Below are 23937 nucleotides of genomic sequence, written 5' to 3'. Positions count from 1 at the left end.
TGCGGCTCCGAGGGGGAGCGAGGGGGAGAGGAAGCGAAGGGAAACAACCCAGAAACTTTCATCTTGGACTGTGCTCAAGCGAGGGAGGGAAGTTCCCTGGTGCCTCCCTCCCAGACACGTCTTTTCAAAAGCCTCCACCAGCAAGAGTTAGTATGATACTACCCTCCGCACAGCACGAAAGTATTACTGACGAGTTCACTGGGATTTTAAGTAGATGGAGGTCGTTAGAAAATGGATAGTGCTCCACTCATTTAAAAAAAATACTGCAGCTGCGTTCTTTTTTAAAAAACCTGTTTTTTTTGTAGGAGTTCATGAGAACTAAATACTTTATTCAGTTAATTCGATTTTTAAAGTATTGGTAAAGAAGGAAAGAAAGCAGTTTGCCAGGCTGGAGACTACCGCAAGTTTAGAAATAGATCTGCGAAAGATAGTGCAGAGAGCCAGCGCTTTGCAGCATTTAGCTGGCGAACAGCTGTATCACACAGTTCTAGATAGGATAAATACATTTGAATAAGGTGTATTTTGACATATCCTGTAGAGGGACCCTGATTACTGCTGATACAGTAAGCTGGGATTTAAATGCAATCAACACAAACCCAATATGCAACTCTTTATGTGCAGTTTCCCATTCTTGCAAGTTAAAAAGTTCATTTCCTCCCAGAGATACTCCTTGGAGTTGCCGAGTGCTTTGAGAGGTGTATTTCTGAGGCACGTCCCTGCCTGGGTGGCTGTTTTTGTGTTTGGAACACAGAGTGTGTTTTCACTGACCTTCGGACCAAATAACTTGTCCTGGCACTTTAAAAATTAGGTGTCATATTCAGGGTTTTCTTGAGTTAGTGGAGGTCGTGTGTGTGTGTGTGTGTGTGTGTGTGTGTGTGTGTGTGTGTGTGTGTGTGTGTGTGTGTGTGTGTGTGTGTTTTGAAAGGGAAGATTGGTTTAGGTCTCCCTCTAGCTAGAAAAGAGTTAATAAAACCAGATAGAGATAATGATCAATTGATAAATGGCTATTGAACCACATAGATGGTGTTAGATTGCTTCTTTGGCACTAGCCCATTTCCAAGTAGATTTGAATCTAAGGAGACTTTAAGTCGTGGAAAACATTTTAGCTAAAAAACAAATAAAAGTAAATTATATAAATGATGGATCAAAGTTAGGAAAATAAATTGAAATCGCTCAGAGACAGAAACTTGTACAGCTGAGCCATTATGATGTCTTTGATCCAGCTGTTTCGCTCTGTGGGTGTATAAAAGTCTCTTTTGTGTGTACCTATGTGCATGTATGTGTGAAAGTGAGCATCAGTGATAATATGAAAAGAGTAGAAATATAGGGAAGTAATTTATGCATCATGGGTGCTGTATGAAACTATATAATATTAATTATACTATTTACTAAACAGTAGTACAATCAAGGGAGAAAATCACAATTTAAAAAAGTGTAGTGATTTCACTATATTTTATATATTTTCTTTATTTTTTGGTTTTGAAGTAATTGGAGACTCCCCTCCCCCTCTTTTTTCTCCTGTCGTGGTTATTAAATGCTTAACCTCCTCTGCATTTTTGGAAAGCATGTGAAAGAGGGTATGAGTTTACATGGTTTTTTTTTTCTCCTTTAGGATGACATTTTAGTTTGTATAAATATTGTGTAAACTTAAATTGAAACTGTGTAAATCTAAAAATATATGTGCTGTACATGTTTAATATGTTTATTTTCCTGACCTATAGTTCATCGGCAATGCTGATTCAGAGTGTGTGTGTGTGTGTGTGTGTGTGTGTGTGTGTGTGTGTGTGTGTGTGTGTATGTGCCAGAGCAAGGAAGATATCTCGCAAAGCCAACAGTTTCAAGGAATACTAGTCTCAGTATACACCTTAAGCCAGCTTTTGTCTTACTACAGGTAAAAGTTTGTCCAGTTTAATCAAGTCTGCAGAATTTTGTATTTCTAAGGCATAGAGATGTTTTTTCTATATTATGATTATTTTAATTTCTAAGAAAAAATTGACTTAGCTCATGAAATGAATACAATTTATTGGGTATATTTTTTATTTCAAAGTTTTCTGTAATAAGAAAAACTAGGATTCACCTGACCGTTTCTTTAAATATTAGAAAAGACTGACTAGCAGGTTTTAAAACTGAGTTATAGAAAATTCACCATCTGTAGTATTTAACTACAGCAAAACTTAAGAGTGTGAAATAGCTCATGAATACTGAAATTTAGTATTCTAGGGTTGTATCTTCTATGAGTAATTTAGGAAGTAGGGTTATGAAAATCTTTGTCTTTTGTTTTGTATGAGCAAAGTTAGATCTGCTAATATGTAAATCTTCAGTCTGTGTAATTCTAACAAAAAAGATACCACAATCTGAAGCCAATTTAGATTTGGTGGAACTAAGTCTGTTCCCCTAAAGTTTGAGATATGACAATTTGACTGCATTTTCCTGCCTCTCTACATTTTTCTCCTGTATTTGAGTATGATGTTTTCAAAAAGGATAATATTTTTCCATACAGACAGATATTTGGTAACCTTAAAGAGCATGACTCTTGACTTTTGTAAAGGGAGTTCTTCTTTGGGTCACTTTGATCAGTGACAGGTCGAGAATAACCAGAAACCCTTTGCTCATCTTCTAGAGTCCAGAATGTTATTTTACCCGTTTTAACCTCACAAAGTACTGTTAAAAGCACAAAATCAGGACTGCTTTTGGAAGTTGTTGTTGTTGTTTTTAATCAGGCTTTAAATGGTGATTTTTCGATTTCTGTAAATCTTTTGTGCATGTGAGAGAAGAGCAAATAAAATTTTTGTAGCTACCTCAAGGGATGCAGTAGTCTAATATATTTTGAAATCTTTTCAGAAATGAAACCATAGCAGGTAAAGGGCTAGAGCCCACACTTTTACACATTACTAGAGGCATGTACCTTTTATTATTAGTGAGGTATATTTAACCTGTTTCAAATAAGATGTGGATCCCTTAATAAGGTCTCTTTTCAGACACGAGTGAAATACTAAGTTAGAATTATAAATGACTCTGTGCATCATTATGTAGTAATTTAGGATTCACCCAATGATGTAACAAAATTAACAACATAATTTCATTGTGAAACTGTGTCTTGTTAAAGAACAACTGTCTGACATTATCCTACAGTTGCTTTATTTAACTTCATGCAAATATTATTAGTAGTGACATTTTTCTATTGTGCATTAGATTGTCTCATTAGCATGATGTGTTAGTTATCACCAGAGAAATCATTTCCTAGATAGGTGAGGGGCAAACCAAGAAAGCTAAAAATTAAATCAGTGATTTACATTAATACCAGAGCGTCTGCTCACCAGAGATAGGACAGAGTCAAGCAAACTTTCTCACTAATATAAAATCTAGCCCATTTCAGAGAAATGATAAATAAAATATATTGTCAGAAACATATAATAACATTGCTGGAATCCATTTAAAAGCAGGTTTGAAATGAATTTTTCTCCCAGTAGTCTTTTAGTTCTTTCTATTCATATAGGCAAACACAGTTTCCGTTGGTTGAATCTATATTTTCAAGTGGAAATGGTGGTTTTGTCTGACTTCCTACCTGCCCCTGCCCCCCGCCAAATAATTTGAATGTTTATTCATTAACAGTTTAAAAGGCACATAGACAGTGTTTCTTACAAGTCAGATGCCTAATTGTATATCGCGGTTTGCTTCTTCTTTCTAGTTTGTACCATACATTTTTATTCTAAACTCTGTCCCAGTCGTGCAGCCCTCCTGTCCCTTTTAACAGAGGATGTATATTCTTATTTAACCAGAGACCTGAGTAAGGCAGTTGATAGTTAATGGTCTTTGAAAATGACTTTCACTGCCAGGCATCATGCATCCCTAGGTTTCTGCACTTTTCCTCCTCCCTTTTTACTCCCCTTCTTACAGTCGGTGTGTTTTAGTAATCATGTCTTAGTAAAAAAGGATTAAATTGACCAAACTTACGGTCATGATGCTAAAATAAATATTTATATTATACTAGGAGGCATGTAATTTCAGCTTGTTGAATCGGTAGGCTGCTACCTCCAATTTAGTTCCCCTCTCTAATTTGAGTGATAATGTGTTTTATTTTGAAGTCTTAACTGTAGACATATGTTCATATAGAATTCTTATCATCCATTCTTATAATGGAACACTAAAATAGGAATATGTGGATAATTGTTAAAATACAAATTATAGCATAGAGACAGGTACCTGTGTGCTGGCCTATACTTTGTAAGTCTACATATAACATGCAGACTTCACTTAACAGGCACTGTGTAATTTGTAATGCGAGGGAGGGGAAAGTAGTAGGCCTTATCTGTGGTGTTTACATATGTGTAAAAGCAGATCAGGCACAAACGTATTCTCAGATGTGTGTGGTATATATTGGTATATATTAAAAATCTGTGCGCAAATTTCAAGTTTATTTTCACCACAGTACATTAAGTGAGTTGGAACATAGTAGGTGATCATTTTGAAATTACTTTTCTCACGTTTCTGTCGTCTGCTCCTTGGGACTGTGTGTGTGTGTGTGTGTGTGTGTGTGTGTGTGTGTGTGTAATTTATAAAGCCTTTTGCTAAGGTGAGTCGAGTAACCACAGTCGAAAAATCAATCCCTAAAGGTGCAGCTATCTTATCTCTATAATTGTAGGTATTTTTTTGTAATTGCATTTATGAGTGTATCTGAACACTCACTGATAAATTCTGTTGTTCATGCGTGGCTTTATGGAAATCTGATTAATGGAGTGACAGGACAGATTTGGGCTCCCACAGCAGCACATCCTCCCACTCTGTGTCAGGGTTAAGAGCCGCGGCAAATCCTCCCTAACTAATTAGATGCTGAGTAAGGCATCTCGGAGAAGTTGGGGCAAAAGTGAATGGGTCACAGCCAAAGCAGGATTGCAAGGACTCCAGTGATAGTGAAAGCATTCCAGTTTGCTAGGTCATGGTGACACGGGGAGCTGATTCCAAAGGAGCAGGCCGTTACAGATAGTGAGCTGGCGTCATCCACTTCAGCGAAAAACAAAAATTCTAGTGCTTCTGTCTCCCCACCTTATATGCCTGACACACACTTAAAAGTTAGATTGGGCACCTGCCTTCATCAGTCTGCAAAGCTTTCCACAGGACTTTCCCTATAAACATGAATAGCTAATGACTCTGTACAGCCTAAGAGGTATTTTCTGAACTTGGGATGCTTGATTAGAATATAGAATATGCACACACACACACACACACACACACACACACACACACATATGTATGTATCTAAAGGAATGAGACAAGAAACTGGAATTTACTTCTAGCTTGTGTCCACAATTTGAATCATTGTGTTGGAAATGGACTAGGAGTTAACTCCTTTTTTCCCACGGAATATTGTCAGGGAACTTCGTGGTAGCAGGGAGAAGAGAGTGAATCGTGGGGTGACTTTTTCAGTGAGAGAATTTTTTTCTGGGACTCCCTGCTTGTTACTATCCAAAGAACATGGAATATAATGGTTACAAGATTTCCTTTCATGTGAGGTTTGGAGCCCGGGTTGTTCTGTGCGTGGAATGAATTCTTCACCATGTGAAAATCCTCTTGTCCCTCTCGTGGTATGTTTTTGCCGCTACACAACTACCTTTTCCAGGCCTTGGTCGAGAGAAGATTGTTTGGGGATCATAGGAAATGATTGATCTCACCCCTGTCTGCCGAAGCTGATGCCATTTTTATTTCCCAAAAAGCAGCTGGCTTCCACATTTTGCTTGGTGATCCTCGTCTACTTAAGGACCAGAGAGAGAAGGAGGAAGGGAGTCAAAAACCCTTTCAAGGAACTTCGACATCTATTTTTAAGCTTTAGAGAAATAAGGGAAAAGAGGCATAATTCAGGCATAGCAGCCTTTCTATCCTGACATACAAGCAAGACATTGTGTAGAAGAAGGAGATTTTCCCTGTAAGATACAACTGTAAACAGGCGAAAAAAATAAGATGAAAAACTTTCTGAACAACTCAAGCTCCAGGAAGTTTTAATATGTACAGATGACGTCCGGAAAATGATGCCTGGGGCGGTGACATCCGACGTACTCCCATCTCCTCACTGAGCATGACCTGTACTGCCTTCTCCCTCCCCAGTTTTAAAAGAAATTTAGAGACTAGGAAAAATAAAAGTATTGATTCTTTTTTAATTTGTACATTCCCTGTAGGAAGCCTAGCAAATTTCATAGTGTACATTCAAACCCTAAGGTGAAAAATTTATGACTAGAGTTCATTTGGGTGAGGGCGGTGTGCGGTGTTGTTCTGTTCAAACGCGCTGGGAAGCATTTCATGCCACAGAGTCAGAGATCAGGAGAAGAGAGGAAGAGCTGTATCATTTCTTCATCCACAGAGGCTTTCTTAATGGAAATGCTTGTGGAGAAACAGTGCATTATTCAAACTGGCTAACGTAGAAATCAAATTCTCAGCTTATTAATCATCATTCCAATTAAAAAAATGAATTGATCCTTTAACAACAAAATAATATCCTTTTGTTTTTCTTGAATTAAGCTCATCAGTTTTTCATTTCTGTTAAGAAAATGAAAATAATCTTGAACAGTAGGAAGTTACTCATTGTAGCACGGATTCTCTTGAGCATAGCTGACATCTTATTTACTCAGTATTTTTAGACTGCAGTGTTATTTTGCTACTGTCTTTAGGGTTTGTGTGTTGTTGAGAGGGGGATGCTTTAAGTCTGTTGTGCTGGCGGCCATTTACTTAATGACCTAAATACCTGAATACATGGTTAGGCTGTTCTTTCTTCCTATTTCCGTTCCCAAAGACCTAATTTCTTACTTTATTTTCCTTTCCCCTCTTTTTTCTTTTTCTGGATTTCTCCTTACTTTCACTGGGTCTGTTTGCCCTAATATAAAGGAATTAAAAGGCAGTACCTCGCTCTGGCAGAGGGATGGGAAAGAGGTGCCACTCTCAGATGTGGTCCTCATTGTGGAGGTGCTGACAGGAGGACTGTCCCGAGTTCTGTTCTGTAAGGGTTCTCTAAGTCTGGGCTTGATAAAAATGTGTTACCAAGGGCCCAGGCTTATCATTCAAAGGCGCTGAAAGGCAGTTCAGTTGGATCCTTCACCGTGTAAGAAGGTACTTAGCTGAATAGAGATTTTGCTTTTCTCTTTTTCTTTTTTTTTTTAAGTAATTCTTGGCTTTATCATTTTGTGCGATTAGACTTACGTCTGCGCAAGAGAGCATTTTGTTAGAAGGAAAACGCGTAAGGTTTTCCATCGATAGGTTGAAGGTATGACTCTTTGAGACAAACTGAAGTTAATAAGAGTTAACTGGAACATTTAAAAAAGAAGTCGTGGCAGGACTGATATTAATGGGTGACATTAAAAATTGAAATTGAAAGCATGCAGTATACATAACACAATGAGGAGGATTCACTACTGTTCTGTATTTAATAAATTTTAACTCATTGTCCTACACAGCTGAGAGACTGTTAAAATGGACAAGATTAGAAAATATTATTCTACATGGGAAAGACACAGCTTCCAGTCCTGGACCTGCTGTGCTTTTGTGTGACTGTCATGAATTTTTCAACTTTATTAAGGTGTCTTTTAGTGGCTATTTGTTTTCTAGACAGTTCTTCAGGACTCATACTTGATGATCAGAGAGTACCTGAACGGGGAGTTTAAAAAGAAAAATTTCAGGATAATGAATATTTTACATGCCGAAAACAATTACTTTCAGCTGGCTTAACGTAATAACACAACTAATATTAAAATGAGAACGTTCATCACTAGGGTTTAAAAAAATTTTTTTTTCTTCCATTAAAATTTAAGCAAGAAAGATTTCATTGACTTAAATCATTAGGATGGCTATTTGGGGCACCTAATCAGGCATAGGTAAAGAAAACTGCCCACTCCTGTGCCCTCTGCCAGTGCTGGAGGGCAGTGGACATGACTGGGAGGCCACTTGCAAGAAATGGGACGGTAATTATACACTGAGCATATTTATGAAGTTGCCTTCTTGTTGACCTCGTGTCAGAACATAAGAGTCAGGTAGGTTATTTGTGGCTCTATCTAATATTGCTTTTCTTTTATTCTTCTTTTTTTTTTAGGTATAAATATTAGAGTACCAGAAAGAACCAAAACCAAAGCCCTGTTGTAGACTTTGTGGAAAGACTTACTGTCTTGCTATAGAAAAAATTTAAAACCCCACAATGTCACATGGTAGTGCGTTTGTATGTGGTGCACAGACAGGCAGGAAGTGTACACCTGTCATTTGGTTGGTTGTAGGAATTAAGTGATTCATTTCTAGGTTTGTTGAGGTTTGGGCGGTGGCTGCCTCAAATGCAATGAGTGTATGGATAGCTCACCCTAAAAAAGAAATTCCTCGTGTTAGGAATGTCATTTTAATGATTCCTTACTTTGTAGCCTTTTGGCTCCTTGAGGATAGCTTTTTGGGGAAGCTCAGTGTCATTCATTGGGAAATAGCTTGATTGAGTCTTACTTTGTAAATTGCCATTTTCAACCAGTGAAAAACTGCAGTTATCCTCAAATGAGTTAGAACTAAACTGAGATGGAGATACCAAGATTAGACTCTGACTCGAACTTCAAACATCTCATCATTTCCCTTCCCAACCACTTCTTTTTTGTTTTCTTGGACAACTTTGGAAAGTAACCGGGGACTGAATAAATCTTAAAATATCTTACCAATCCTATTGTCTGTTAAACGGAGTTCCTTGTGAAAAAGAATTTTTCCATTTTGACTCTTGTTTTTGACGTTTATTATAAATGAAGTAGGAAGGGATCGAGAGAGAAGTCCAACATCTGGGAGAGCTTGTTTCAGTAGCCAGCATGGGAGCCCGAACCCTGGCTTCATATAGGTGAGACGTGTTATGGGAATAAAGGCCTTGTGCATTTAATGAACCCCGCCTGCCTGTCAGCTTGGTTTTTCTTGCACCATTGTTGTTCACATAGGAAAAAAAGAGTCTTCACAGCCTGTGGTGAGATTAGAGTAATGAAAATGAAGTGTTAATCTGTCGATAGCTAGCACATCTCATATACTGCTTCCTGGGCCACATTCATGCTTGTATAATATATTCCAGGTTTTCTCATGACCAGAGAAGCTTGGATGCTCATTATATTAAAAAAAAAAACCCTTTTGGTTAAAAGAGAGAAGTGCTAATTTTTACTTGTGCAGATAACTATTTTTAATAACTTCTTTGTAAACCGACTGCTGCCTGCCTTCTGATTATGCTGATGACCCAGTGTTCTTTGTGTGGTGGTATGCCTGTACTTTTGGTCTCTCTCTCTCTCTCTCTTTTTTTAAAACAAATGTAGAATGTTGAAATGCGCCTCAGTGTAAGCCTAGTTTGAGATACCCTTTCCTAGAAATCAGTGATTCATAGAAAGAAGTGAATGGAATACCTTCATCCCCATAGAATATAGATTAAAGAATATTAAACATTCATTATCTCATGCTTTATTTTTTATCTTAACACAATAAAGTGCAAACAAAAATAAACAAATCAGGAGTCTTCTAGAACTGTTTTATGTATTTGCAGTCAGCTGCCATGTGAACCTGAGGAGAAAATTTTAAAACTTTGGTCATCATGGATGGGAATTAACTGTGTTTTTCCATAAAATTCCCCTTTCTAAAATGTTATAGTAGATAAATCAACATGAATGTGGTGAATTATATCAATACTTTTCCTAGAACTCTTGTTTTAATTTTTGTTTTTTACCATTTTACTCATTAGTCATTTGAGAAATTTAAAAATTTTTCTAAAGGGATGCTCTTAAAGAAGAAAGAGAATAAGTTTAGTCTTAGATTATACCAAGATGTTTTAAAGAAAATAATGTGAACCGTTACATGCATGCTATCCCATGGGGTCATCTCTTTAAGAAGCACCTTAAGAGATGGTTTCAAAAGAAGTGTAAAATGAGTGGGGAGAGGTAAATTAATAATTGAGTTCCAGGTGTCTGCTTCTAATTGCTCAAATTTCAAACATAAGGGATATTAAGGAAAAATGCTTCCCAAAAGGAGTATATCACATTGTTGTTCAGCTATCGGGCCTGAGACTATGGAACTCATACTTACGGCATTTTCTCTTTTCCTAGTCAACTGGGTGTTAAGGAATGCAGTATGATCATTATGATTTTGTGAACTGTTTACTTAAAGTTGTTCAAGTTGTTAAGAATCAAGAGATTTTGGGGATTAAAGTTTGATTGTGAAGTAAATTTGACATGTGTTCAAGGGTTACTTTCTTAAGGTGAAACTGGAAGAAAAATGCCTCTCTGATAGGAAGGAAACACTTAATTAAAAATAATCTTTCAAGAATGTGGGCCAATGATGAAACATAATTTGCAAACACTCTCCTAAAGTTGATTTACATTTTTTTCTTTTTCATAAGTTGGAATATGGCTGGTCATAGCATATTTAGTGCATTCTGAACCATACGGTACAGCAGAGATAGCCTGTTGATATCCTTTGGTGAAGGGAAAGGATACTTTCCTCTGCTAAACAGGGTATTTCTAATTTGTTTGCAAACTCTGTTAATAGATAGAAGAACTATATTGTTGTGGTTAATTGGAAATAGTGAACTAGAAAAGACTTTCTCCTTGCACTTGCTTCCAGTTAAGAAAAAAAGCAAATAGAAGTGCATGGTGACTTTGTCATAGACATCTGCTTTTAGGTAATAATCATTTTTAAAGAAATATGCCATGACTTTTGGGGTCATTTGAACCTGCAATAATGTCTATTTAATATAAGTATAAATGTCAGATTGTGGCATACATGTGGAGCCAGTAAAGATGAGTATTTGCTATGATAATATTCATGCATTCTAAATGTTGACTTTTAAAATTTACCTTGAAGATGTATTCTATTTTCATATTAGGGTCAGTTTTCACTTAAGTATATGATCGTTCAAGAAAGGAAGTGCAGAAGTGTTAACATGTGAAGGAGCAAAATGGATGTAGAGCTCAGTAACAGTTTGACCTGAGCACGTTTTCTGGGCTGCAGAGAAGAATGTGGTTGATTGAAAACTAGTGTAAATGTTTTGTTGAACCACTGTGTAAGACAAGATCATCAGTTTTGGATTTGCTTTACAAATTTTTTTAATTAGGAAAAGCAGTTTGCTTTGCACTTGATGTTTGATTGAACAACTATATTTTGAAGTAAAATCTACCCACTGTTTTACATTGTGTAAGCCCATGAAATAAGAAAGAGAAGACACCCTTCTCTTTTTCTTCCACAAACTCTGTAAACCCTCTTTGGAGTAGTATGGCATTTTAAAGATCAGGAGGTGCCCAAAAGGGCCATGAGGAAGTAAGGTAAACAAAGCAAGAGGTGTGACTCTGATGGGGACTGTGGTGGACCAGAAGGCTCTTGTGTCAACCACAGTGAGGTAGCAGCTCCCCAGCTCTAACCGGTTGTTGCCAGGTGGGAATGCAAGGCCCAATGCTGTGAGGTCTTCCTCATCTCTCTCTTTTTTTTTTTTAAATGGGAAGTCAGAAATCTAGATTTTTATGTCAGAATCTCCTGATTTTTAAATCTTGGCAACCTTTTCAAATGTTTTTAAAAGTGTGTGGTCCAAACAAAACTCATCTGTAGGCTATATTCAGCCTACTGGCTGCCAGATAGAAACCTCTGTTTTAGGTAATATTTTCAAGGATGAAGATAATAGTTTCACTGCATGTGAGCATTCATCTTGGGAATTCCCCACTGGGATGAGACCGAATTCTTCATTTTTTTTCACAATTTGAAAAAAGTTTAGGGCTTCCCTGGTGGCGCAGTGGTTGCGGGTCCGCCTGCCGATGCAGGGGATGCGGGTTCGTGCCCCGGTCTGGGAGGATCCCACGTGCCGCGGAGCAGCTGGGCCCGTGAGCCATGACCGCTGAGCCTGCGCGTCCGGAGCCTGTGCTCCGCAACAGGAGAGGCCGCAGCAGTGAGAGGCCCGCGTACCGGAAAAAAAAAAAAAAAAAAAAGTTTAGTAAATATATTTCTGGTGCTGAGAGTTTTGATGTATATAGCTTTTCTTTTTATGACCCACATATAAAGAAAAATCAAACATGAGCAAAACAAAAAATGGACAAAGACTTTTAATAAAGGTAGAAAAGTAAGAATTTTAGGATTCTAGGGAAGGAAGGGGAGATTTCTAAATTTGGAGAAGAATCCCATGATTTGCGTCAGTCACTGATGTATATATGAAAAGCTGAATTCAACTATAAAAGGCTTTTCATCTCACCTTTAAGCAGTGGATTCTTGGCCCTGAATCTTTGTGGGAATGCAGTAATTTACCAGGCAATTGATTATGATGTCACGGGGAAGAGATGGACCACAAGGCAAAACTTCCCCGTACTAATTCGTACAAGGCCAATATTGTATACGAGCTTCAAGAAAACATCATTTATGTTGTATAAGATGAGGTTTTCAGTGTCTTTCTAAATTTTTCAAAGGGGCTCTTTAAGAGAAATAATCTATTCATAATTGAAATTCTCTAGGCAAATCATATATCAACATTTTCAACAGAACAGGTAATTAATTGGTTTGAATTTCAAATTGAAGGTCATCCTGTTATTGATTTTTGTGGGAACAGGAAACAAGAACATCTTGTTAAAATGATCTGCAAACGGGGCCTCCATGTGCCTAGGTTCTATCTAGGGTCTTGTTGAACAGCATTGCTGGACAGTGTCAGACACCAATCAGAAGGGAGTCATCACTGATGTCAACATTAACAAGCTGTTGGTTTGCTTCCAAAACAGCAGAGAAGAGCTGAGCTGGAGGAAAGACCAGAGAGTAACAGTTTGTTTTATATAGCAAGTCAGGTATTTCAACTCAAGTGACTGGTGCAGCTTGTTACAAAGCATGTGTATGTGTGTCAGAATGACGTTGGTGTGCCATGTGTAAGAAGTTCAGCATCAACACAGCTGGGACTTACCACTTTCAGAAGCCTTTCAACTGGGAATTAGATAAAATATCTTTAATAGAGGGGAGGGAAGCACTGCAGTTAAGAGGGTGGTGAAGAATGGAGGATAAAAGAATATACCCTTTTAGATGCTCTTCATTTTTATAAAATAACATTTGTGCTTTGTATTTGAGAAATATTTTTATTGTTCCATGTGCCAGGCTATTTTAAAGCAGTAATTTCTCTCCCCGCTGTGTTTATACTTCTCGCGAATGGTGTAATGTGAGGGTAACATGTACTCGGTGGGTGGCAAACATGATGCCTTTCTAAACTGGAATAAGTATTTTAATTTGAGCTGTGCTAAACAAGTTGGAAACTTAATGCAGCTTCTTCTTAGGGTTCAAAGTAAAATTCTTAATAAAAAAGGAGGGGGAGAGCCTTCCATTTTAAATACCCTGGAGCCGTTAATGCAGTTATTTCCAGGTCGACTTCTTTTTGTGTAGGCATGACAGTAGCACCAACCATCTGCGTTAAGCCTTAACATTCCACAGAGCCACTTTAAGTTTATTATGAGCTTCAAAGCCTGCTCATCCCTAAGAGAATATCAAGTTTAAGCATGTCACGTTGCCATAGTCACTGTTAACTTTCTTAAATCATGAAGTGCCTTTCTTGAGTCAAAAAGGTTGACTTTGCTATAGGTGATCCAGTCTTCGGGTCCAGTGCAGTCATCTCTCTGATTGTTGACCCCTTGAATTGTCAGTCCACCCTGTTAGCAGTGGTTGGAAAGTACCCCAAATAAGGCAGGACTCTGCACAATTTGTTTAAAGCTCTGAGACGATGTCAACATTCTTTTTCAACTTGATTCTTAGAGCTCAAGTCATTGATCCCGTTTTACCAATTCCCAGTTGGAATTTCATTACAGTTTTTAGAAATGTAGGGGAGGGTGGGAAAAGATGTTGATGCTGTCCTAATACTTGGGAGTTTCTACACCACAGAAGGCTAGCGCTTTGGGAAAGAATATGGGGGCTGCCCAGCCTGATCTCATGGTGCTCAGCTTCTCTTCTGAGGGAAAGGAATTCCCCATTTCCTGAATGTGAAATGCCTACCCTTTTGGAGGCTCCTGGTCTTAGTTCCTACCTCAGTTAATAAACCACCCCTGTCTGTACCATGTATCTCAGAGATGGAACTTGACGGACCAGTCAGCATTGCAAAGGTCACCCTAAAGCTGTTGGCAGGATACACTGCTCTTTGTTGCTCGGTGATTATAATGCTACTGTAGAAGTTAACTGGATGTATTCGACTGAGCTGCTTTTCCAGAACACCAAATTATTGACTTCTTTTAGATGCCTAATAGAATGCCCAATCACAAGCTGTCTCAAGTATATTTGAAAGACTTCTTAACTTGAAATATCAGTGCTTTGGCCACCAGAGGGATAATATATGCAGAGTGGGTGTCCATTGCCTTGTTTTGCTTCAGTGAAAATACTTCTAAATTATTCTCATCTTTTAGAGTTTTCATATTATCCAAAACGATAATGTTCCAACAAAGTAGAAGATCAGAGGTGGTCCAAAAAGTTTCCTTACATTACAGCTTGTCTTCTGTCAGTGTAGCAGTATTTAAAATCATGTTATGAATGGACTCTTTTTTAAGAAAAACCCTATAAAACTTCATTTCCTTTCATGTTATTTCCCATGAATATAAAATGTGGAAAGAGCTTTTTTTTGGCTTTAGCTTATAACTTTAAAGAGTGCAAAAGTGGGTTTCACCATATTTTTTTTTAATGTAAATTTATTTATTTATTTATTTTTGGCTGCGTTGGGTCTTCGTTGCTGTGTGTGGACTTTCTCTAGTTGCGGCTAGCGGGGGCTTCTCTTGTCGCGGAGCATGGGCTCTAGGCGCGCGGGCTTCAGAAGTGGCTCGTGGGCTCTAGAGCGGGGGTTCAGTAGTTGTGGCACACGGGCTTAGTTGCTCCGCAGCATGTGGGATCTTCCCGGACCAGGGATTGAACCCATGTCCCCTGCATTGGCAGGCGGATTCTTAACCACTGTGCCACCAGGGAAGCCCCTCACCATATTTTTGTGTATTCAAATTTACTTCACAATTTTCTTACTGAAATATTACTTAAATTATATTCAGAATTATGAGGAATAACTAATAAATGATCAAGCTATTTATTTGAGGCAGGGGAACTGTACTTGAGAGAGTTTTGTATTTTGCATGCTTACGTAGATTTTGTGGCACCGGTACAAGCTTGATATACCTTCTAGTGCACAGGTAGTATCTTGGCTTTAGCTCTCATTTAAAAAAGATGAGTAAAGATCCCAAGTACTAAGGTGTGAGTAACTAATTGTTTTCACTTGATGCATGTCCTTTGGACTGACTACTTTCCCAAATGTGTGATCTGCCACATATTCTTACTTCCTCTAGTTCTTTTTGGTCCTAATCAGATTGGTTTAGCAATTTAGGCATTTAAAATTACTTCCTCTTTGGTTTCAAAATGAGTAAGTGAAGACTCAGAGAAATCCCTTCAGTTTACCTTTTAGTATCTTTGAACAGAGCAAATTCTGACCTACCTTCCTTTCAGTTGTTTCTTTTTTGTTTGTTTATTATTTATTTATTTATTTATGGCTGCGTTGGGTCTTCGTTGCTGCGCGTGGGCTTTCTCTAGTTGCGGCACGTGGGGGCTACTCATCGTTGTGGTGCACGGGCTTCTCATTGCAGCGGCTTCTCTTGTTGCGGAGCACAGGCTCTAGGCACGCGGGCTTCAGTAGTTGTGGCACATGGGCTCAGTAGTTGTGGCTCTTGGGCTCTAGAGCACAGGCTCAGTAGTTGTGGCGCACGGGCTTAGTTGTTCTGCGGCATATGGGATCTTCCTGGACCAGGGCTCAAACCCGTGTCCCCTGCCTTGGCAGGTGGATTCTTAACCACTATGCCACCCGGGAAGTCCTCAGTTGTTTCTTATTGAGCTAGATAAGCACATATTAAGCAGACTATGTTCCCTCTCTCTCCAAAATAACAGAATGAAATCAGTGTTCAAATAGCTTTTGTTGCAAACATTCAACAATCAAAGGGAACTAAACAAAATGATTTAAAATACAGTGATTAGCATTAAGTTCAGATTCTGAACAGTATTTGAAAGCAGAGTATAGTGACAGAGTTTTGTGTTGTAGGTTCTTAAGACCTAAACATTTGTTGAAAAGATCTTTTTCTTTAATCCAGGGGTTTGTTTCTCTTAGAATAATAATCATTTCATGCTGTTCCTTTTTTTTCTAGTTGACCCATTCTCCAGACCTTTAAAAAAAAACTTTTTAAGTCGATGTAAATTCCATTTTAATTAGACCAGTGCAATCTAGTACTGCAACTAGCCAGGAATGGAAGAAACATGTTGGCAGTTAATACAACCGAAATCAACCATAGCCAGATAATCCCCCTGATCTTTGTTCCCCACCTCCACAATTAAATGACCCTGTTGTTCTGGAGTTTCAACAAGACATTTAAGGTTCATTTAAAAAAAATGATCATCCTTTACAGGATTGTTTGCTCTTGCATTTCTCTTTCTTTCTTTCCCTTGCCACACAGCTGTCACTGGTATAGGAGAAAGATTGGGGGGAGGGGAAGAGGAGGAAGCCCTGTTCAAATCGTGTCACGTAGCACTAATTCATCTGCTCTCATTAGAGGGAGCGAGGGACAGCAGTGATGGCCAAGAGCTGCACTCCACACATGACACGCGAACAGTTTGGGGAATAGAAAATTGCTTTCTCAGGAAGCCCAGCCAATTAAGGACTTGACCATATTGAATGTCAAGTGTTAATTTAGGTTTTTCTTCATTTTCCCAGTAGTAATGCGGGTCCTGTGATGAGCAAATACATGTCAAGTAAAAGTTGATTGCATGAAGGACCCGGGTATTATATGTCACTGACAAGTCACAAATGTACTGAAGTCTTTTAACCCCTTAGGTGAGTGTGGTGGGGGAGGGGGAGGGGAGAATGGGATTAATGTTACCATAATGATAAGAATAGATAGTTTACATGGGGGTGGCATGGGTGGGACAGACAGTAATGGTAATTCATGCAAAAACCGGGGATAGGACAGATCCTACTCTCAGGGCATAGAGGCCCTTGAAATGCATACCATATGATTCTCTGCCATTGCATGGAATTCAGAATATATGGTCTGTCTCCTAAGATTATATGAAAAGGGAAAGTAATGTACTCTACGGTCTTTACCTAGGAAATTCCTTATTAATTTTCTCCTTTGGAAGAAATAAAACATTCATTAAGTAATCACGCTATTTTGGACATTTTAATCCTTTGGCTCAGTGCAGCTGTAAAATTTCTGGTTATTTATAATTTCAGCTTCTAATCAGCTTCAGCTTCAAATATTCATTTTAAAAAGTAGCCGTGTAATAGAAAAGATGCAAAACGTGAGATGGAAAGAACGTTTATTTTCTGTCACGAGTTCTCTGGAAGGTGGTGTGTAGCCAATAGAAACAAGTAGGTCTGTCATTGTCTTTCATTTCTTTTAGTGCCCAGTTGTAGAAGGGAAGAGATTCAAGCTTCAGTGAGTGAGGTAACTTTGTGTTTTTGAAACTAAATGTTGCACGTTGCCCATCATGTATAGCATCTCATTTCCATTCATCAGCATTCATTTACATATGAATGTCCGGAAAATAAGAGAATGTTTCTGTTGCAGTTGTACGAGTAGCAAATAAAAATATCCCCACAGTTTAAAGCACTGCTGTGTGTAGTTTAAACAATCTTAAAGTGAAACTCAGAGCAGTTAAAATCTGGTCATTTTTTTGTTTTCTTTGTATGTAATAATCACTTTCCCCCTTCATATCTTTGAAGCTGTCACCTTAATTAAAACACTTTCTTGAAACTCTCTTCTGTTTATTCGACAGTTTTAACACACTAGCCTTTGTGTCTTGACAATGCTTGCACTCTGAAAACTTGAGTCTGATAACGCTTTAATTTTGGCAGCAAAAAATACTAAGAGTCTTTCTATCCCTCAGGTTAGGAGCTGTACTATCATTATATTAAAAGTTGGCTAAAGTTACATTAAGGAACAATTAGGAAACGACTACGAGAATCTGCTGTTTAATAAAATAGGTTTTTATGAAGAAAGAAACATTAGGCTCCTGAATGCTGGGATGTAATATATCAGTTCTTTAACATCTCCCTTCCCCTTCTCAGAACTAACCAAATAAAATAAACTTAGCCCTCCCTTCCCTTCCTATGTTGATAAGCTCTGTCTATGGGGCTCCGGTGGCATTGCGAGAGTACTGTCTAATTAGAGCCCAATTGTCAGCAGCTTCTCTTCCGCTGGGTGTGCCGAGAGACTTAAGTAAGTTTCCGTAAAGTAAATTCTGATGTTGGCAGCTCGGGGTTGCTGATTCAAGTTATTCCTTTTCTTCTGTGTCACTTTTGACGGATGGTACCTAATGCAATCAACCACAGGCCAAGCAAGCCTTGCCTTGCGTTGTGTTAGTAACTGGACCAGGAGATCCCCTCCTCCCTCGATCTCACCTTCAAATGCTCACTCCTTCCTGCCACCCCCACTGACACTTCAGCCCAAATCGGAAAGTGAAAAGAACCGCAGGGCTGCCCAGGACAGGCTCTTCTGAAACTTCATTTCCCAGTGGTGCAGCCAGAGCTGCCTCCCTTTGCGTGCCTTTTTGATAAATTTAAGAAGTCAAATCGCTGACACAGATAGATAATCCAAGTGTAGAGGGTGAAGAGTTATAAATTAACACATTATTCCCTCTTAATGTGAAATACTTGAGAATGCATTTTCTCGGTCCCCTGACATCTACCCAGTGAGGGCTCGCATTGTACTTTTCAAGTGGCATTGATTTGTTAAAGCGCTGAATTAGCATCTCCAGCCAGCTGCTTGATCCACTGTTGTGTCATGGGCCTCTGGTACCTCCTCTCTCCCCAGCCATCCGTTTTTTCCCTGCAGTTTCCCCTTTCTTCTCTCTCCCTTTCCATTTTGCTCCTCCCCGTCTCATTCTCTGTCTCTCTCGTCCTTTTCTTTCCTGTTGCTTGTGTTTCTTTCAGTCTGGTTTCATCCTACTGTCTCTCTTTCCTTTTTCTTCCTTCCGTCTTCTGTCCACACACTTCCTTTCCTGTCTCATCTTGTTGCCTCTGAGGGTTGCCCTCACTCAGGGTTCGAGTCTAACTGCGTGTGTGTGTGTGTGTGTGTGTGTGTGTGTGTGTGTGTGTGTGTGTGTGTGTGTGTGTGTGGTGGGGACGGGTCGGTGGCGGGACAACTAGGGGTGGGTAGCTCCAAGTAGACTCTTGTTGTGAAGAACAGATTAACACGTGTTTGTTTGTGCTCATCTTAATAGGAGTTGGTGAGAAACATCTCACCTATTTTGCTTTCTAGAAGCTAAAAGGTAACTTACAAAACTTTAAAATTTGTATTTCTAAGTGCCATTTAACACAGTACTGTTTTCTTTTGGTTAAAGGAAAATGAAAATCACTCATGGTTATCACAGATTTGATCATACACATGTACCCTCTAAAATGTTTGTATTTCCGCAAAACTTTTGGATCTGTACAACTTTATGCAATTCAGTGAACTTATTGCTAGAACTTTCTTTTCTAGCAGGTTTTGGATGATTCTGATTCTCCTTATTTGTACTGGTACAATTTCCTGTAAAAATATGACTTTCTCATGATGCATCACTGTACCATAGCAGTATTAAGATTATAAAATCGGTTGACAATTTTTTATTTAGAAATAAGGGATGGGTTATTGCTTATTTTTAGCAATGTGTCTCGAAGTTCCAGAGGTCTTCAGAGGAACCGCATCACAGTTGAGAGGTTTAACATGCCGCATGTGCACCATCACAGACCTTCACTCTTCTTTCTCTGAATATTGGGCCAAGATGCTCTGAGACCACTGTGTTGATTAATTTGATATGAGCAAAGAAGTGTATCTGTCTGAACTTAAATAGAAATTATCCTCTGTAATTTTAATCTCATTGCTTTAAGTGGTGCTGTCTGCAGTTTTACTACATTTCCCTCTAGTAACATAAAAATTGGAATTTGAATATACATTGGTAATAAGTTAGATTACTTGAAAAAATCAAACGTCTCTATTGTTGTTTCATATAGATTAAAATGGCAGTTTGATTTCAGCATTTACATTTTGAAATGGAAATATTTCACATAGGATTTGATAATCTTTGCTTCACTGTTGGCTTGATTTCCCACCCCCAGTTCCCTAAGTCAGGTATAATTCCTTTTTTTTTTTTTTTTAAATTAATTGCTGTCCTCCTAGCTAGAATTAACATGGTTTGGGATTAGAATGACTCTTCAAGGCATGATAATTTCTGTTTAAAGGAAAGGAAAAAGAAGTCTTTTAACTGGGGCTTAAGACTAATTCCAGCTACTAAGGAGACAAAATTTATGCTAAAGGAGACAATTTGGCTTTATTTTCTATGTGCATGTTAACCTGATAGCGATCATCATTTTGGGTGTTCTCTTAAATGAAGTAAGGTGTTCTTCAATTGTTGCAGGAAGGGGATGTGGCCTCATTCTAGGAGATTAAAGCTGGAACATCTGCATTTTGCAGGGATAATCAGCTCACCTGGCTGTAGTTCAGGGTCAGGGCCAGAAGGAGGGACTTGCCACTTCTTAGAATGGCCTGTGACTAGAGTAGAGAGGATGAATTAGAAGACAAAATAGTAGGGCAAAGTTGAAAGTGAAAGTGCCCCATATGAAAATAGTTAATGATGAGAAAAGGAAAAAAAAAATAATCAGAAAAGTAGAAAAATCTGGAAGGCATACGTTAGTAGTGAGAGAGAAGTTGAGGATAAAGGGAGAAGGATGTTGGAGGGGCAAAATTATGGTATCTTGTAACTTCCAAAATTAATAAAAATCAATACTTTTGTGATCGGCTATTAAGGGCCAAATTGGCATCACAGCAGAGTTGAAAATTACTTTAAACAGTTAAAAACCTTTAATGTGATTTTCAATTTTTCATTTGTTGTACACATGTTTTTCCTTGTCCCTTAGTTTGTTGCTTCTGTTCCTTGGAAGGCAGACATCTCTGCACAAGTAATACATCAATACATCTAGGGTTTTTAAAAAAAAACAACAAAAACCTAATTTATTCCTTGATTATTGTGTGATAGTACTTTAACATGAAATGGTTAAGTGTGGATGTTTTAGAGTTCAACACCTTTGAGTTTTCCTCTAAAATTCTCCAGAGAAGTCAGAATAATTTCTGTTTTTGTATTTTGTAAGTCTAAATTAAATGTCACTTAAATGCGGAAGAACTGGCAGCTTTGATAAGTAGTCCCCAAAGCAAACCAGTTTGTCAGTAATCATAACCTAATTATGAATGCAAATGCAGAGTTTGTTTTATAAAAAGTCTAAGACAAACAAAGGAAAAAGAGAAACAGACCCCTCTCCAGCACAAGGCAAAAGCCTCCCCACCTTCAACACGAGCCTTTCAATAGTAGCACTAATAATAAGAGAGAACCTCTGGCGTTGGCCCAAGTCCTGTCGAGAGGGAGCCGCCAATGGCCAGCGCAGTGTGTGGCTCTGCAGAAGTGCCAGAGTGACACACGCATCACAAGCCGGTCACAATGCAAGGGGTCAGGGGTCACGTTCAAGAGTAGGGTGTTGCTGGGCCCTGCCAAGGAAGCAGAGGTGGCCCCTCTGTGCTCAGTGTGTGGGTCTGTGTACTCCTTTCCCGTCAAAGCTGGCCCGGGAGGGCCAAAAAAGCGGTTCCTTGGCAGGGTTTAATGGCAGGATGATGTAGTCTGTTGTGACTAGTGCATTCCTTTCAGGTTAAACTAGGGAAATGGCATTGTGTTAAAATTCCAAGTCGCATGAATGTTTTATTGCCACAGTGCATTTCGCCCTCTAGGGGAGTGTGTGTGGCGGCCCGCGAGGGCGGGGGCGGGGGGGGGGCACTTAGAGACTCAGGAACTATCAGAAGAACACTTCCCTTGGAAAATTTTACCCACCAGCGTGAAGCTGATTTGCTGTGATGGTCACTTAGAAGGGTTTCGCTTTTTCCTAAACTGTGGCTGTTTAAAGTCTGGCCATCCGGACAATTACCAGCTGAAGAAAATACGGCAGGACACATGCAGAGAGGTTGGGAGATAGAGAGGAGGAATGCGCCAGAAAGGAGCTGAGCTGCCTTCTTGTGTAAACTGCCCGAGAGCAGCGAGGGGCCCCTCCCCGCCCGGTCCCTGTCCCCCCCTCCCTGGGCTGTGCTTTGCTGTCGGCCCGAAGGCCAGGAGTGATCTGTGACCCTTGCACCACTGACGGGGAGGCCACTGCAGCTCATGGTACCGTATGTTACCAGTACTACTCCCTCATTCCTTCTCACTGGCTGCTTTGGGGTGTGTGGGTTTTTTTTTTTTTTTTAAACCTTTTCTCTCATAACGGTTTATATTAGTCAGAGGGATACAATTTTGGAATGCAGAAGGTCCGAGAGTTTGAAACAAAACAGGATTAAGTATGGCACTGTTCTTCCCCCCTCCTTGGTGTTTAGAAGGGCGAAGCAGAACCATTCTAGTTCAGTTTCAGCCAAAGGTTTCCAGTGTGATTTAAATTCAGGAATTCTGGAAATAGGACAGTTTGAAAGATGCAGGTCATCTGGGCTGTGGATCTTGTAAAAGAGACTTTGTTGTGAAGCCTTGTGAGCATCTTTAGGGTTTGAGGACATTCTCAGGTTTTGCAGTTGTCTCAGATATAGCCATTTTGCAGATTGCCCTGACCCCTGTCCCTCTCCAGGGGAAACTCTAGCCTGCTCCTTCACTGTTCCACTTGTTTGAGGTATGGTTACTGAGGGTGTGTACGATTTGACTTGGGTTGTAATTGTGCATGTTACATGCAGCAATCAGGATGGCTTCATGATTTGATCTGACTCAAGTTAATTTATAACAGATTAAAATGTGGATGTATGGGACGGCCTTCTGATTTTGCATTGGGACTTTAGAATATTCACGTGTCTGACTTTTTCCCTGTGAATAAGAGATGTATGGGTTATCTTGGGCTTACCTAAGTAAACATATCATCATAATTTGAATTTAGTTTTGAATTACCTGTTTCTCTTCACTTTCAAACCTTAATACTTTCTTTGATTTCATGCTCTTGTGATAAGTCATTTTTCTCTTCCTTAATAATGCATATATAATATACAGAGTTGTGTATGTGTGTGTGCCTGTGTGTACTTGCATACTCTGATAACTGCCAAATGAACACAAGGAAAAACTTTTTAGAGTTGTTAAGCCAGGATAGTTTTACATTGATAAATTTTTTTAAAATGTTATGTAACAGAAATTTAAGTCAAGAATATACCACAAAAAAGTAAGCTATAAGTGGGGCTATGTGCTATGTTTATAGAGTTTTTGGTCCATGATTTATGTATTTCTGTAAAACGATGGTTTGTCAAGATAGACCTCGAGTTTAATCTGATTAGTGCTATCCATAGATGGTTTATTGTCTATAAACAGATAGATTCACATAGTTTATGGGCGGTCTTGAACCAACAAGCAGTCAACTCTATAGCAAAATCAAGATTTATGTGTGGACTTGGCACTTCAAATTTTTGATGAATTCATTAGAATTTCCGTTACATTCTAGAGAATACTCACTTTAAGAATTCTTTTTACTCTGTTGAATGTAATAAAGTGGTGATGGAAGTTTTCTTTTGATGATTCTTGTTTTTAGTTCCAAATTTTAAAGTGCACTCTTCAGAGGAATATTAAACTTACTTTGCGCTGGATTTTTTTTTCCCTTACAGCCAATTTCAAAGTTAATTCTTTTTCCTAAATAGAAAAACTCGTCAGCAGTGCCAAATTGAGAAAAAAGTCTATCATGTATGCTTAGATTATCTAAAAAAAAAATTGTTATCCTGATTATGGAAGCAGTTTTTGATTATAAAAAGGATGTTGTGGTTGTATTCAAAACCTTTCCAATTTATTAAAATTTTCCCTTTATAATCCAAGAGGGAAAGAGTGGAAATACTCCAGTATCATGTCTCCTTAATATGAAAATTAAAGTTGACTTAGGATTTTTTTCCCTAAAAAAATCAAGCTTTCTTTAAA

General features: G+C 38.7%; 1 protein-coding gene across 2 annotated transcripts in view; it reads left to right on the top strand.

The window, feature by feature from the left end:
- BNC2 (basonuclin zinc finger protein 2) overlaps positions 1 to 23937 on the top strand; it is a gene marked incomplete at its 3' end in the record, with an annotated part of 414623 nt that overhangs the window by 129532 nt on the left and 261154 nt on the right. The gene's annotated exons all lie outside the window — the stretch shown is intronic.

The sequence above is a fragment of the Grampus griseus genome, assembly GCF_964374135.1.
Source record: "Grampus griseus genome assembly, chromosome: 6".
In the NCBI taxonomy this organism is placed as follows: domain Eukaryota; kingdom Metazoa; phylum Chordata; class Mammalia; order Artiodactyla; family Delphinidae; genus Grampus; species Grampus griseus.
The sequence above is the reverse complement of the archived record's forward strand: the minus strand, read 5'-3'. Positions and strand labels throughout refer to the sequence as shown.